This window comes from Schistocerca serialis, unplaced genomic scaffold (genome assembly GCF_023864345.2).
Source record: "Schistocerca serialis cubense isolate TAMUIC-IGC-003099 unplaced genomic scaffold, iqSchSeri2.2 HiC_scaffold_1362, whole genome shotgun sequence".
NCBI classification, from domain to species: domain Eukaryota; kingdom Metazoa; phylum Arthropoda; class Insecta; order Orthoptera; family Acrididae; genus Schistocerca; species Schistocerca serialis.
In genome coordinates, this window is record NW_026047583.1 from 6,079,518 (window position 1) to 6,094,222 (window position 14,705).

Sequence of the window (14,705 nt, forward strand, 5' to 3'; positions counted from 1 at the left end):
GCATTGTGCGTTTTGTATTAAATTCTGATGCAATTTCTATGTTTCATCGTCAATAAGAAGGTCCAAGGGATACAGTAAACCTGCAGTGAAGCATCGGAATCTAAAACTGGACTCACAGGAGAGGTTCAAATCATAGAAAGTTAGAGTATCAGTCCTCCTGTACGTAAGTCGGCATTGTGCTATTTGTATTAAATACGGATGCAATTTCTGTGTTGCATCGTCAATAGGAAGGTCCAAGGTATACAGTAAACCTGAAGTGAAGCATCGGAATCTAAAAGTGGACTCACAGGAGAGGTTCAAATCATAGAAAGCTAGAGTGTCAGTCCTCTTGTACTTAAGTCGGCATTGTGCCATTTGTATTAAATTCGGATTCAATTTCTGTGTTTCATCGTCAATAAGAAGGTCCAAGGTATACAGTAAACCTGAAGTGAAGCTTCGGAATCTAAAACAGGACTCACAGGAGAGGTTCAAATCATAGAAGGTTAGTGTGTCAGTCCTCTTGTACTTAAGTCGGCATTGTGCTTTTGTATTAAATTTGGATGCAATTTCTGTGATTCACCGTCAATAAGCAGGTTTAAGGGATACCGTAAACCGGAAGTGAGTCATCGGAATCTAATACTGGACTCACAGGGGAGGTTCAAATCATAGAAAGTTAGAGTGTCAGTCCCCTTGTACTTAAGTCGGCATTGTGCCATTTGTATTAAATTCGGATGCAATTTCTGTGTTTTATCGTCTATACGAAGGTCCAAAGGTTACAGTAAACCTGAAGTGAAGCATTGGAATCTAAAACTGGACTCACAGGAGTGGTTCAAATCATAGAAAGTTAGAGTGTCCAACCTCTTGTTCTTAAGTCGGCATTGTGCCATTAGTATTCATTTCGGATGCAATTTCTGTGTTTCATCGTCAATATGAAGGTCAAAGGTATACAGTAAACCAGAAGTGAAGCATCGGAATATAAAACTGGACACATCAGTAGAGGTTCAAATCATAGTAAGTTAGAGTGTCAGTCCTCTTGTACCTAAGTCGGCATTGTGCCTTTTGTATTAAATTCGGATGCAATTTCTGTGTTTCATCGTCAATAAGAAGGTCCAAGGTATACAGTAAACCTGAAGTGAAGCATCGGACTCAAAAACAGGATTCACAGGAGAGGTTCAAATCATAGAATGTTAGAGTGTCAGTCCTCATGTACCTAAGTCGGCATTGTGCCTTTTGTATTAAATTCGGATGCAATTTCTGTGTTTCATCGTCAATAAGAAGGACCAAGGGATACAGTAAAACTGAAGTGAAGCATCGGAAACAAAAACTGGACTCACGGGATAGGTTGAAATCATATAAATTTTGAGTGTCACTCCTCTTGTACTTATGTCGGCATTGTGCCTTTGTAATAAATTCGGATGCAATTTCTGTGCTTCATCGTCAATAAGAAGGTTCAAGGTACACAGTAAACCTCAAGTGAAGCATCGGAATCTAAAACTGGGCTCAAAGGAGAGGTCCAAATCTTTGAAAGTTAGAGTGTCAGTCCTCTTGTACTTAAGTCGGCATTGTGCCTCTTGTTTTAAATTCGGATGCAATTTCTGTAATTCATCGTCAATAAGAACGTCCAAGGGAAACAGTAAACCTGAAGTGAAGCATCGGAATCTAAAACTGGACTCACAGGAGGGGTTCAAATCATAGAAAGTTAGAGTGTCAGTCCTGTTGTACTTAAGTCGGCATTGTGCCATTTGTATTAAATTCGGATGCAATTTCTGTGTTTCATCGTCAATAAGAAGGTCCAAGGTATACAGTAAACCTGAAGTGAAGCATCGGAATTTAAAACAGGACTCACAGGAGAAGTTCAAATCATAGAAAGTTAGAGTGTCAGTCCTATTGTACTTAAGTCGGCATTGTGCCTTTTGTATTAAATTCGGATGCAATTTCTGTCTTTCATCGTCAATAAGAAAGTCCAAGGTATACAGTAAACCTGTAGTGAAGCATCGGAATCTAAAACTGGACTCACAGGAGAGGTTCAAATCATAGAAAGTTAGAGTGTCAGTTCTGTTGTACTTAAGGCGGCATTGTGCTATTGTATTAAATTCAGATGCAATTTCTGTGTTTCTTCGTCAGTAATAAGTTTTAAGGGATACAGTAAACCGGAAGTGATTCATCGGAATCTAAAGCTGGACTCACAGGAGAGGTTCAAATCACAGAAAGTTAGAGTGTCAGTCCTCTTGTACATAAGTCGGCATTGTGCCTTTTGTATTAAATTCGGATGCAATTCCTTTTTTTCATCGTCAATTAGAAGGTCCAAGGTATACAGTAAACCTAAAGTGAAGCATCGGAATCAAAAACAGGACTCACATTAGAGGTTCAAATCATAGAATGTTAAATTGTCAGTCCTCTTGTACTTCTGTCGGCATTGTGCATTTTGTATTCGATTCGGATGCAATTTCTGTGTTTCATCTTCAGTAAGAAGGACCAAGGGAGACAGTAAACCTGAAGTGAAGCATCGGAATCTAAAACAGGACTCACAGGAGAGGTTGAAATCATAGAAAGTTAGAGTGTCTGTGCTCTTGTACTTAAGTCGGCATTGTGCCATTTGTATTGATTTCGGAAGGAATATCTGTGTTTCATCGTCAATAAGAAGGTCCATGGCATACAGTAAACCTGAAGTGAAGCATCGGAATCTAGAACTGGACTCACAGGAGAGGTACACTTCTTAGAAAGTTAGAGTGTCAGTCCTCTTGTACTTATGTCGGCATTGTGCCATTTGTATTAAATTCGGATGCAATTTCTGTGTTTCATCGTCAATAACAAGGACCAAGGTATACAGTATACCAGAAGTGAAGCATCGGAATCTAAAACAGGACTCGCAGGAGAGGTTCAAATCATAGAAAGATAGAGTGACAGTCCTCTTGTACTTAAGTCGGCATTGTGCTATTTGTATTAAATTCGGATGAAATTTCTGTGTTTCATCGGCAATAAGAAGGTCCAAAGTTTACAGTAAACCTGAAGTGAAGCATCGGAATCTAAAACTGGACTCACAGGAGGGGTTCAAATCATAGAAAGTTAGACTGTCAGTCCTCTTCTACCTAAGTCGGCATTGTGCGTTTTGTATTAAATTCTTATGCAATTTCTATGTTTTATCGTCTATACGAAGGTCCAAAGGTTACAGTAAACCTGAAGTGAAGCATTGGAATCTAAAACTGGACTCACAGGAGTGGTTCAAATCATAGAAAGTTAGAGTGTCCAACCTCTTGTTCTTAAGTCGGCATTGTGCCATTAGTATTCGTTTCGGATGCAATTTCTGTGTTTCATCGTCAATATGAAGGTCAAAGGTATACAGTAAACCTGAAGTGAAGCATCGGAATATAAAACTGGACACATCAGTAGAGGTTCAAATCATAGTAAGTTAGAGTGTCAGTCCTCTTGTACCTAAGTCGGCATTGTGCCTTTTGTATTAAATTCGGATGCAATTTCTGTGTTTCATCGTCAATAAGAAGGTCCAAGGTATACAGTAAACCTGAAGTGAAGCATCGGACTCAAAAACAGGATGTACAGGAGAGGTTCAAATCATAGAATGTTAGAGTGTCAGTCCTCATGTACCTAAGTCGGCATTGTGCCTTTTGTATTAAATTCGGATGCAATTTCTGTGTTTCATCGTCAATAAGAAGGACCAAGGGATACAGTAAAACTGAAGTGAAGCATCGGAAACTAAAACTGGACTCACGGGATAGGTTGAAATCATATAAATTTTGAGTGTCACTTCTCTTGTACTTATGTCGGCATTGTGCCTTTGTAATAAATTCGGATGCAATTTCTGTGCTTCATCGTCAATAAGAAGGTTCAAGGTACACAGTAAACCTCAAGTGAAGCATCGGAATCTAAAACTGGGCTCAAAGGAGAGGTCCAAATCATTGAAAGTTAGAGTGTCAGTCCTCTTGTACTTAAGTCGGCATTCTGCCTCTTGTTTTAAATTCGGATGCAATTTCTGTGTTTCATCGTCAATAAGAACGTCCAAGGGAAACAGTAAACCTGAAGTGAAGCATCGGAATCTAAAACTGGACTCACAGGAGGGGTTCAAAACATAGAAAGTTAGAGTGTCAGTCCTGTTGTACTTAAGTCGGCATAGTGATTTTTGTATTAAATTCGCATGCAATTTCTGTGTTACATCGTCAATAAGAAGGTCCAAGGGATACAGTAAACCAGAAGTGAAGCATCGGAATCTAAATCTGGACTCACAGGACAGGTTCAAATCATAGAAAGTCAGAGTGTTAGTCCTCATGTACTTAAGTCGGCATTGTGCCTTTTGTATTAAATTAGGATGCAATATCTGTGTTTCATCGTCAATAAGAAGGTTTAAGGGATACTGTAAACCGGAAGTGAGTCATCGGAATCTAAAACTGGACTCACAGGAGAGGTTCAAATCGAAGAAAGTTATAGTGTCAGTCCTCTTGTACTTAAGTCGGCATTGTGCCTTTTGTATTAAATTCGGATGCAATTTCTGTGTTTCATCGTCAATATGAAGGTCCAAGGTATACAGTAAACCTGAAGTGAAGCATCGGAATATAAAACTGGACACATCAGTAGAGGTTCAAATCATAGAAAGTTAGAGTGTCAGTCCTCTTGTACCTAAGTCGGCATTGTGCTTTTTGTATTAAATTCGGATGCAATTTCTGTGTTTCATCGTCAATAAGAAGGTCCAAGGTATACAGTAAACCTGAAGTGAAGCATCGGACTCTAAAACAGGATTTACAGGAGAGGTTCAAATCATAGAAGGTTAGTGTGTCAGTCCTCTTGTACTTAAGTCGGCATTGTGCTTTTGTATTAAATTTGGATGCAATTTCTGTGATTCACCGTCAATAAGCAGGTTTAAGGGATACCGTGAACCGGAAGTGAGTCATCGGAATCTAATACTGGACTCACAGGGGAGGTTCAAATCATAGAAAGTTAGAGTGTCAGTCCCCTTGTACTTAAGTCGGCATTGTGCCATTTGTATTAAATTCGGATGCAATTTCTGTGTTTTATCGTCTATACGAAGGTCCAAAGGTTACAGTAAACCTGAAGTGAAGCATTGGAATCTAAAACTGGACTCACAGGAGTGGTTCAAATCATAGAAAGTTAGAGTGTCCAACCTCTTGTTCTTAAGTCGGCATTGTGCCATTAGTATTCATTTCGGATGCAATTTCTGTGTTTCATCGTCAATATGAAGGTCAAAGGTATACAGTAAACCTGAAGTGAAGCATCGGAATATAAAACTGGACACATCAGTAGAGGTTCAAATCATAGTAAGTTAGAGTGTCAGTCCTCTTGTACCTAAGTCGGCATTGTGCCTTTTGTATTAAATTCGGATGCAATTTCTGTGTTTCATCGTCAATAAGAAGGTCCAAGGTATACAGTAAACCTGAAGTGAGGCATCGGACTCAAAAACAGGATTCACAGGAGAGGTTCAAATCATAGAATGTTAGAGTGTCAGTCCTCATGTACCTTAGTCGGCATTGTGCCTTTTGTATTAAATTCGGATGCAATTTCTGTGTTTCATCGTCAATAAGAAGGACCAAGGGATACAGTAAAACTGAAGTGAAGCATCGGAAACTAAAACTGGACTCACGGGATAGGTTGAAATCATATAAATTTTGAGTGTCACTCCTCTTGTACTTATGTCGGCATTGTGCCTTTGTAATAAATTCGGATGCAATTTCTGTGCTTCATCGTCAATAAGAAGGTTCATGGTACACAGTAAACCTCAAGTGAAGCATCGGAATCTAAAACTGGGCTCAAAGGAGAGGTCCAAATCATTGAAAGTTAGAGTGTCAGTCCTCTTGTACTTAAGTCGGCATTCTGCCTCTTGTTTTAAATTCGGATGCAATTTCTGTGTTTCATCGTCAATAAGAACGTCCAAGGGAAACAGTAAACCTGAAGTGAAGCATCGGAATCTAAAACTGGACTCACAGGAGGGGTTCAAAACATAGAAAGTTAGAGTGTCAGTCCTGTTGTACTTAAGTCGGCATAGTGATTTTTGTATTAAATTCGCATGCAATTTCTGTGTTACATCGTCAATAAGAAGGTCCAAGGGATACAGTAAACCAGAAGTGAAGCATCGGAATCTAAATCTGGACTCACAGGACAGGTTCAAATCATAGAAAGTCAGAGTGTTAGTCCTCATGTACTTAAGTCGGCATTGTGCCTTTTGTATTAAATTGGGATGCAATATCTGTGTTTCATCGTCAATAAGAAGGTTTAAGGGATACTGTAAACCGGAAGTGAGTCATCGGAATCTAAAACTGGACTCACAGGAGAGGTTCAAATCATAGAAAGTTATAGTGTCAGTCCTCTTGTACTTAAGTCGGCATTGTGCCTTTTGTATTAAATTCGGATGCAATTTCTGTGTTTCATCGTCAATATGAAGGTCCAAGGTATACAGTAAACCTGAAGTGAAGCATCGGAATATAAAACTGGACACATCAGTAGAGGTTCAAATCATAGAGAGTTAGAGTGTCAGTCCTCTTGTACCTAAGTCGGCATTGTGCTTTTTGTATTAAATTCGGATGCAATTTCTGTGTTTCATCGTCAATAAGAAGGTCCAAGGTATACAGTAAACCTGAAGTGAAGCATCGGACTCTAAAACAGGATTTACAGGAGAGGTTCAAATCATAGAATGTTAGAGTGTCAGTCCTCATGTACCTAAGTCGGCATTGTGCCTTTTGTATTAAATTCGGATGCAATTTCTGTGTTTCATCGTCAATAAGAAGGACCAAGGGATACAGTAAATCTGAAGTGAAGCATCGGAAACTAAAACTGGACTCACGGGATAGGTTGAAATCATATAAATTTTGAGTGTCACTCCTCTTGTACTTAAGTCGGCATTGTGCCTTTTGTAATAAATTCGGATGCAATTTCTGTGCTTCATCGTCAATAAGAAGGTTCAAGGTACACAGTAAACCTCAAGTGAAGCATCGGAATCTAAAACTGGGCTCAAAGGAGAGGTCCAAATCATTGAAAGTTAGAGTGTCAGTCCTCTTGTACTTAAGTCGGCATTGTGCCTTTTGTTTTAAATTCGGATGCAATTTCTGTGTTTCATCGTCAATAAGAAGGTCCAAGGGAAACAGTAAACCTGAAGTGAGGCATCGGAATCTAAAACTGGACTCACAGGAGAGGTTCAAATCATAGAAAGTTAGAGTGTCAGTCCAGTTGTACTTAAGTCGGTATTGTGATTTTTGTATTAAATTCGCATGCAATTTCTGTGTTAAATCGTCAATAAGAAGGTCCAAGGGATACAGTAAACCTGAAGTGAAGCATCTGAATCTAAAACTGGACTCACAGGACAGGATCAAACCATAGAAAGTCAGAGTGTTAGTCCTCTCGTACTTGGGTCGGCATTGTGCCTTTTGTATTAAATTCGGATGCAATTTCTGTGTTTCATCGTCAATAAGAAGGTACAACGGATACAGTAAACCTGAAGTGAAGCATCGGAATCTAAAACTGGACTCACAGGCGAGGTTCAAATCATAGAAAGTTAGAGTTTCATTCCTCTTGTACTTAAGTCGGCATTGTGCCATTTGTATTAAATTCGGATGCAATTTCTGTGTTTCATCGTCAATAAGAAGGTCCAAGGTATACAGTAAACCTGAAGTGAAGCATCGGAATTTAAAACAGGACTCACAGGAGAGGTTCAAATCATAGAAAGTTAGGGTGTCAGTCCGCTTGTACTTAAGTCGGCATTGTGCCTTTTGTATTAAGTTCGGATGCAATTTCTGTCTTTCATCGTCAATAAGAAAGTCCATGGTATACAGTAAACCTGAAGTGAAGCATCGGAATCTAAAACTGGACTAACGGGATAGGTTGAAATCATAGAAATTTTGAGTGTCACTCCTCTTGTACTTAAGTCGGCATTGTGCCTTTTGTAATAAATTCGGATGCAATTTCTGTGCTTCGTCGTCAATAAGAAGTTTCAAGGTATACAGTAAACCTCAAGTGAAGCATCGGAATCTAAAACTGGGCTCAAAGGAGAGGTCCAAATCATTGAAAGTTAGAGTGTCAGTCCTCTTGTACTTATGTCGGCATTGTGCCTTTTGTTTAAAATTCGGATGCAATTTCTGTGTTTCATCGTCAATAAGCAGGTCCAAGGGAAAAAGTAAACCTGAAGTGAAGCATCGGACTCTAAAACTGGACTCACAGGAGAGGTTCAACTCATAGAATGTTAGAGTGTCAGTCCTCTTGTACTTAAGTCGGCATTGTGCCTTTTGTATTAAATTCGGATGCAATTTCTGTGTTTCATAGCCAATAAGAAGGTCCAAGGGATACAGTAAACCTACAGTGAAGCATCGGAATCTAACTGGACTCACAGGAGAGGTTCAAATCATAGAAAGTTAGAGTCTCAGTCCTGTTGTACTTAAGGCGGCATTTGATTTTTGTATTAAATTCGGATGCAATTTCTGTGTTTCATCGTCAATAAGATGGTCCAAGGGATACAGTAAACCTGAAGTGAAGCATCGGAATCTAAAACTGGACTCACAGGAGAGGTTCAAATCATAGAAAGCTAGAGTGTCAGTCCTCCTGTACGTTAGTCGGCATTGTGCTATTTGTATTAAATTCGGATGCAATTTCTGTGTTGCATTGTCAATAGGAAGGTCCAAGTTATACAGTAAACCTGAAGTGAAGCATCAGAATCTAAAACTGGACTCACAGGAGAGGTTCAAATCATAGAAAGTAAGAGTGTCAGTCCTCTTGTACTTAAGTCGGCATTGTGCCATTTGGATTAAATTCGGATGCAATTTCTGTGTTTCATCGTCAATAAGAAGGTAAAAGGTATACAGTAAACCTGAAGTGAAGCATCGGAATCTAAAACTGGACTCACAGGACAGGATCAAATCATAGAAAGTCAGAGTGTTAGTCCTCTCGTACTTGGGTCGGCATTGTGCCTTTTGTATTAAATTCGGATGCAATTTCTGTGTTTCATCGTCAATAAGAAGGTACAACGGATACAGTAAACCTTAAGTGAAGCATCGGAATCTAAAACTGGACTCAAAGGGCGAGGTTCAAATCATAGAATGTTAGAGTGTCAGTCCTCTTGTACTTAAGTCGGCATTGTGCTTTTTGTATTAAATTCGGATGCAATTTCTGTGTTTCATCGCCAATAAGAAGGTCCAAGGGATACAGTAAACCTACAGTGAAGCATTGGAATCTAACTGGACTCACAGGAGAGGTTCAAATCATAGAAAGTCAGAGTCTCAGTCCTGTTGTACTTAAGGCGGCATTGTGATTTTTGTATTAAATTCGGATGCAATTTCTGTGTTTCATCGTCAATAAGATGGTCCAAGGGATACAGTAAACCTGAAGTGAAGCATCGGAATCTAAAACTGGACTCACAGGAGAGGTTCAAATCATAGAAAGCTAGAGTGTCAGTCCTCCTGTACGTTAGTTGGCATTGTGCTATTTGTATTAAATTCGGATGCAATTTCTGTGTTGCATCGTCAATAGGAAGGTCCAAGTTATACAGTAAACCTGAAGTGAAGCATCAGAATCTAAAACTGGACTCACAGGAAAGGTTCAAATCATAGAAAGTAAGAGTGTCAGTCCTCTTGTACTTAAGTCGGCATTGTGCCATTTGTATTAAATTCGGATGCAATTTCTGTGCATCTTCGTCAATAAGAAGGTCCAAGGTATACAGTAAACCTGAAGTGAAGCATCGGAATCTAAAACTGGACTCACAGGAGAGGTTCAAACCATAGAAAGTTAGAGTGTCAGTCCTCTTGTACTTAAGTCGGCATTGTGCCATTTGTATTATATTCGGATGCAATTTCTGTCTTCCATCGCCAATAAGAAAGTCCAAGGTGTACAGTAAACCTTAAGTGAAGCATCGGAATCTAAAACTGGACTCACAGGAGTGGTTCAAATCATAGAAAGTTAGAGTGTCAGTCCTCTTGTACTTAAGTCGGCATTGTGCTATTGTATTAAATTCAGATGCAATTTCTGTGTTTCTTCGTCAATAAGAAGGTTTAAGGGGTACAGTAAACCGGAAGTGAGTCGTCGGAATCTAAAACTGGACTCACAGGAGAGGTTCAAATCATAGAAAGTTAGAGTGTCAGTCCTCTTGTACATAAGTCGGCATTGTGCCTTTTGTATTTAATTCGGATGCAATTTCTGTGTTTCATCGTCAATAAGGAGGTCCAAGGTATCCAGTAAACCTGAAGTGAAGCATCGGAATCTAAATCTGGACTCACAGGAGAGGTTCAAATCATAGAAAGTTAAAGTGTCAGTCCGCTTCTACTTAAGTCGGCATTGTGACATTTGTATTGAATTCGGATGCAATTTTTGTGTTTTATCGTCAATAAGAAGGTCCAGGGGACACAGTAAACCTGCAGTGAAGCATCGGAATTTAAAACTGGACACACAGGGGAGGTTGAAATCATAGAAAGTTAGAGTGTCAGTCCTCTTGTACTTAAGTCGGCATTGTACCTTTTGTATTAAATTCGGATGCAATTTCTGTGTTTCATCGTCAATAAGAATGTCCAAGGGATACAGTAAACCTGCAGTGAAGCATCGTAATCTAAAACTGGACTCACAGGAGAGGTTCAAATCATAGAAGGGTAGAGTGTCAGTCCTCTTGTACTTAAGTCGGCATTGTGCCATTTGTATTAAATTCGGATGCAATTTCTGTGTTTCATCGTCAATAAGAAGGTCCAAGGTATACAGTAAACCTGAAGTGAAGCATCGGAATTTAAAACAGGACCTACAGGAGAGGTTCAAATCATAGAAAGTTAGAGTGACAGTCCTATTGTACTTAAGTCGGCATTGTGCCTTTTGTATTAAATTCGGATGCAATTTCTGTCTTTCATCGACAATAAGAAAGTCCAAGGTATACAGTAAACCTGTAGTGAAGCATCGGAATCTAAAACTGGACTCACAGGAGAGGTTCAAATCATAGAAAGTTAGAGTGTCAGTCCTGTTGTACTTAAGGCGGCATTGTGCTATTGTATTAAATTCAGATGCAATTTCTGTGTTTCTTCGTCAGTAATAAGGTTTAAGGGATACAGTAAACCAGAAGTGATTCATCGGAATCTAAAGCTGGACTCACAGGAGGGGTTCAAATCATAGAAAGTCAGAGTGTCAGTCCTATTGTACTTAAGTCGGCATTGTGCCTTTTGTATTAAATTCGGATGCAATTTCTGTCTTTCATCGTCAATAAGAAAGTCCAAGGTATACAGTAAACCTGTAGTGAAGCATCGGAATCTAAAACTGGACTCACAGGAGAGGTTCAAATCATAGAGAGTTAGAGTGTCAGTCCTATTGTACCTAAGTCGGCATTGTGCCTTTTGTATTAAATTCGGATGCAATTTCTGTGTTTCATCGTCAATAAGAAGGTCCAAGGGATACAGTAAACCTGAAGTGAAGCATCGGAATCTAAATCTGGACTCACAGGACAGGTTCAAATCATAGAAAGTCAGAGTGTTAGTCCTCATGTACTTAAGTCGGCATTGTGCCTTTTGTATTAAATTAGGATGCAATATCTGTGTTTCATCGTCAATAAGAAGGACCAAGGGATACAGTAAAACTGAAGTGAAGCATCGGAAACTAAAACTGGACTCACGGGATAGGTTGAAATCATATAAATTTTGAGTGTGACTCCTCTTGTACTTATGTCGGCATTGTGCTTTTTTGTAATAAATTCGGATGCAATTTCTGTGCTTCATCGTCAATAAGAAGGTTCAAGGTACACAGTAAACCTCAAGTGAAGCATCGGAATCTAAAACTGGGCTCAAAGGAGAGGTCCAAATCATTGAAAGTTAGAGTGTCAGTCCTCTTGTACTTAAGTCGGCATTGTGCCTCTTGTTTTAAATTCGGATGCAATTTCTGTGTTTCATCGTCAATAAGAACGTCCAAGGGAAACAGTAAACCTGAAGTGAAGCATCGGAATCTAAAACTGGACTCACAGGAGAGGTTCAAATCATAGAAAGTTAGAGTGTCAGTCCTGTTGTACTTAAGTCGGCATAGTGATTTTTGTATTAAATTCGCATGCAATTTCTGTGTTACATCGTAAATAAGAAGGTCCAAGGGATACAGTAAACCTGAAGTGAAGCATCGGAATCTAAATCTGGACTCACAGGACAGGTTCAAATCATAGAAAGTCAGAGTGTTAGTCCTCATGTACTTAAGTCGGCATTGTGCCTTTTGTATTAAATTAGGATGCAATATCTGTGTTTCATCGTCAATAAGAAGGTTTAAGGGATACTGTAAACCGGAAGTGAGTCATCGGAATCTAAAACTGGACTCACAGGAGAGGTTCAAATCATAGAAAGTTAGAGTGTCAGTCCTCTTGTACTTAAGTCGGCATTGTGCCTTTTGTATTAAATTCGGATGCAATTTCTGTGTTTCATCGTCAATATTAAGGTCCAAGGTATACAGTAAACCTGAAGTGAAGCATCGGAATATAAAACTGGACACATCAGTAGAGGTTCAAATCATAGAAAGTTAGAGTGTCAGTCCTCTTGTACCTAAGTCGGCATTGTGCTTTTTGTATTAAATTCGGATGCAATTTCTGTGTTTCATCGTCAATAAGAAGGTCCAAGGTATACAGTAAACCTGAAGTGAAGCATCGGACTCTAAAACAGGATTTACAGGAGAGGTTCAAATCATAGAATGTTAGAGTGTCAGTCCTCATGTACCTAAGTCGGCATTGTGCCTTTTGTATTAAATTCCGATGCAATTTCTGTGTTTCATCGTCAATAAGAAGGACCAAGGGATACAGTAAATCTGAAGTGAAGCATCGGAAACTAAAACTGGACTCACGGGATAGGTTGAAATCATATAAATTTTGAGTGTCACTCCTCTTGTACTTAAGTCGGCATTGTGCCTTTTGTAATAAATTCGGATGCAATTTCTGTGCTTCATCGTCAATAAGAAGGTTCAAGGTACACAGTAAACCTCAAGTGAAGCATCGGAATCTAAAACTGGGCTCAAAGGAGAGGTCCAAATCATTGAAAGTTAGAGTGTCAGTCCTCTTGTACTTAAGTCGGCATTGTGCCTTTTGTTTTAAATTCGGATGCAATTTCTGTGTTTCATCGTCAATAAGAAGGTCCAAGGGAAACAGTAAACCTGAAGTGAGGCATCGGAATCTGAAACTGGACTCACAGGAGAGGTTCAAATCATAGAAAGTTAGAGTGTCAGTCCTGTTGTACTTAAGTCGGCATTGTGATTTTTGTATTAAATTCGCATGCAATTTCTGTGTTACATCGTCAATAAGAAGTTCCAAGGGATACAGTAAACCTGAAGTGAAGCATCGGAATCTAAAACTGGACTCACAGGACAGGATCAAATCATAGAAAGTCAGAGTGTTAGTCCTCTCGTACTTGGGTCGGCATTGTGCCTTTTGTATTAAATTCGGATGCAATTTCTGTGTTTCATCGTCAATAAGAAGGTACAACGGATACAGTAAACCTGAAGTGAAAAATCGGAATCTAAAACTGGACTCACAGGCGAAGTTCAAATCATAGAAAGTTAGAGTGTCATTCCTCTTGTACTTAAGTCGGCATTGTGCCATTTGTATTAAGTTCGGATGCAATTTCTGTCTTTCATCGTCAATAAGAAAGTCCATGGTATACAGTAAACCTGAAGTGAAGCATCGGAATCTAAAACTGGACTAACGGGATAGGTTGAAATCATAGAAATTTTGAGTGTCACTCCTCTTGTACTTAAGTCGGCATTGTGACTTTTGTAATAAATTCGGATGCAATTTCTGTGCTTCGTCGTCAATAAGAAGTTTCAAGGTATACAGTAAACCTCAAGTGAAGCATCGGAATTTAAAACTGGGCTCAAAGGAGAGGTCCAAATCATAGAGAGTTAGAGTGTCAGTCCTATTGTACCTAAGTCGGCATTGTGCCTTTTGTATTAAATTCGGATGCAATTTCTGTGTTTCATCGTCAATAAGAAGGTCCAAGGGATACAGTAAACCTGAAGTGAAGCATCGGAATCTAAATCTGGACTCACAGGACAGGTTCAAATCATAGAAAGTCAGAGTGTTAGTCCTCATGTACTTAAGTCGGCATTGTGCTTTTGTATTAAATTAGGATGCAATATCTGTGTTTCATCGTCAATAAGAAGGACCAAGGGATACAGTAAAACTGAAGTGAAGCATCGGAAACTAAAACTGGACTCACGGGATAGGTTGAAATCATATAAATTTTGAGTGTCACTCCTCTTGTACTTATGTCGGCATTGTGACTTTTGTAATAAATTCGGATGCAATTTTTGTGCTTCATCGTCAATAAGAAGGTTCAAGGTACACAGTAAACCTCAAGTGAAGCATCGGAATCTAAAACTGGGCTCAAAGGAGAGGTCCAAATCATTGAAAGTTAGAGTGTCAGTCCTCTTGTACTTAAGTCGGCATTGTGCCTCTTGTTTTAAATTCGGATGCAATTTCTGTGTTTCATCGTCAATAAGAACGTCCAAGGGAAACAGTAAACCTGAAGTGAAGCATCGGAATCTAAAACTGGACTCACAGGAGAGGTTCAAATCATAGAAAGTTAGAGTGTCAGTCCTGTTGTACTTAAGTCGGCATAGTGATTTTTGTATTAAATTCGCATGCAATTTCTGTGTTACATCGTCAATAAGAAGGTCCAAGGGATACAGTAAACCTGAAGTGAAGCATCGGAATCTAAATCTGGACTCACAGGACAGGTTCAAATCATAGAAAGTCAGAGTGTTAGTCCTCATGTACTTAAGTCGGCATT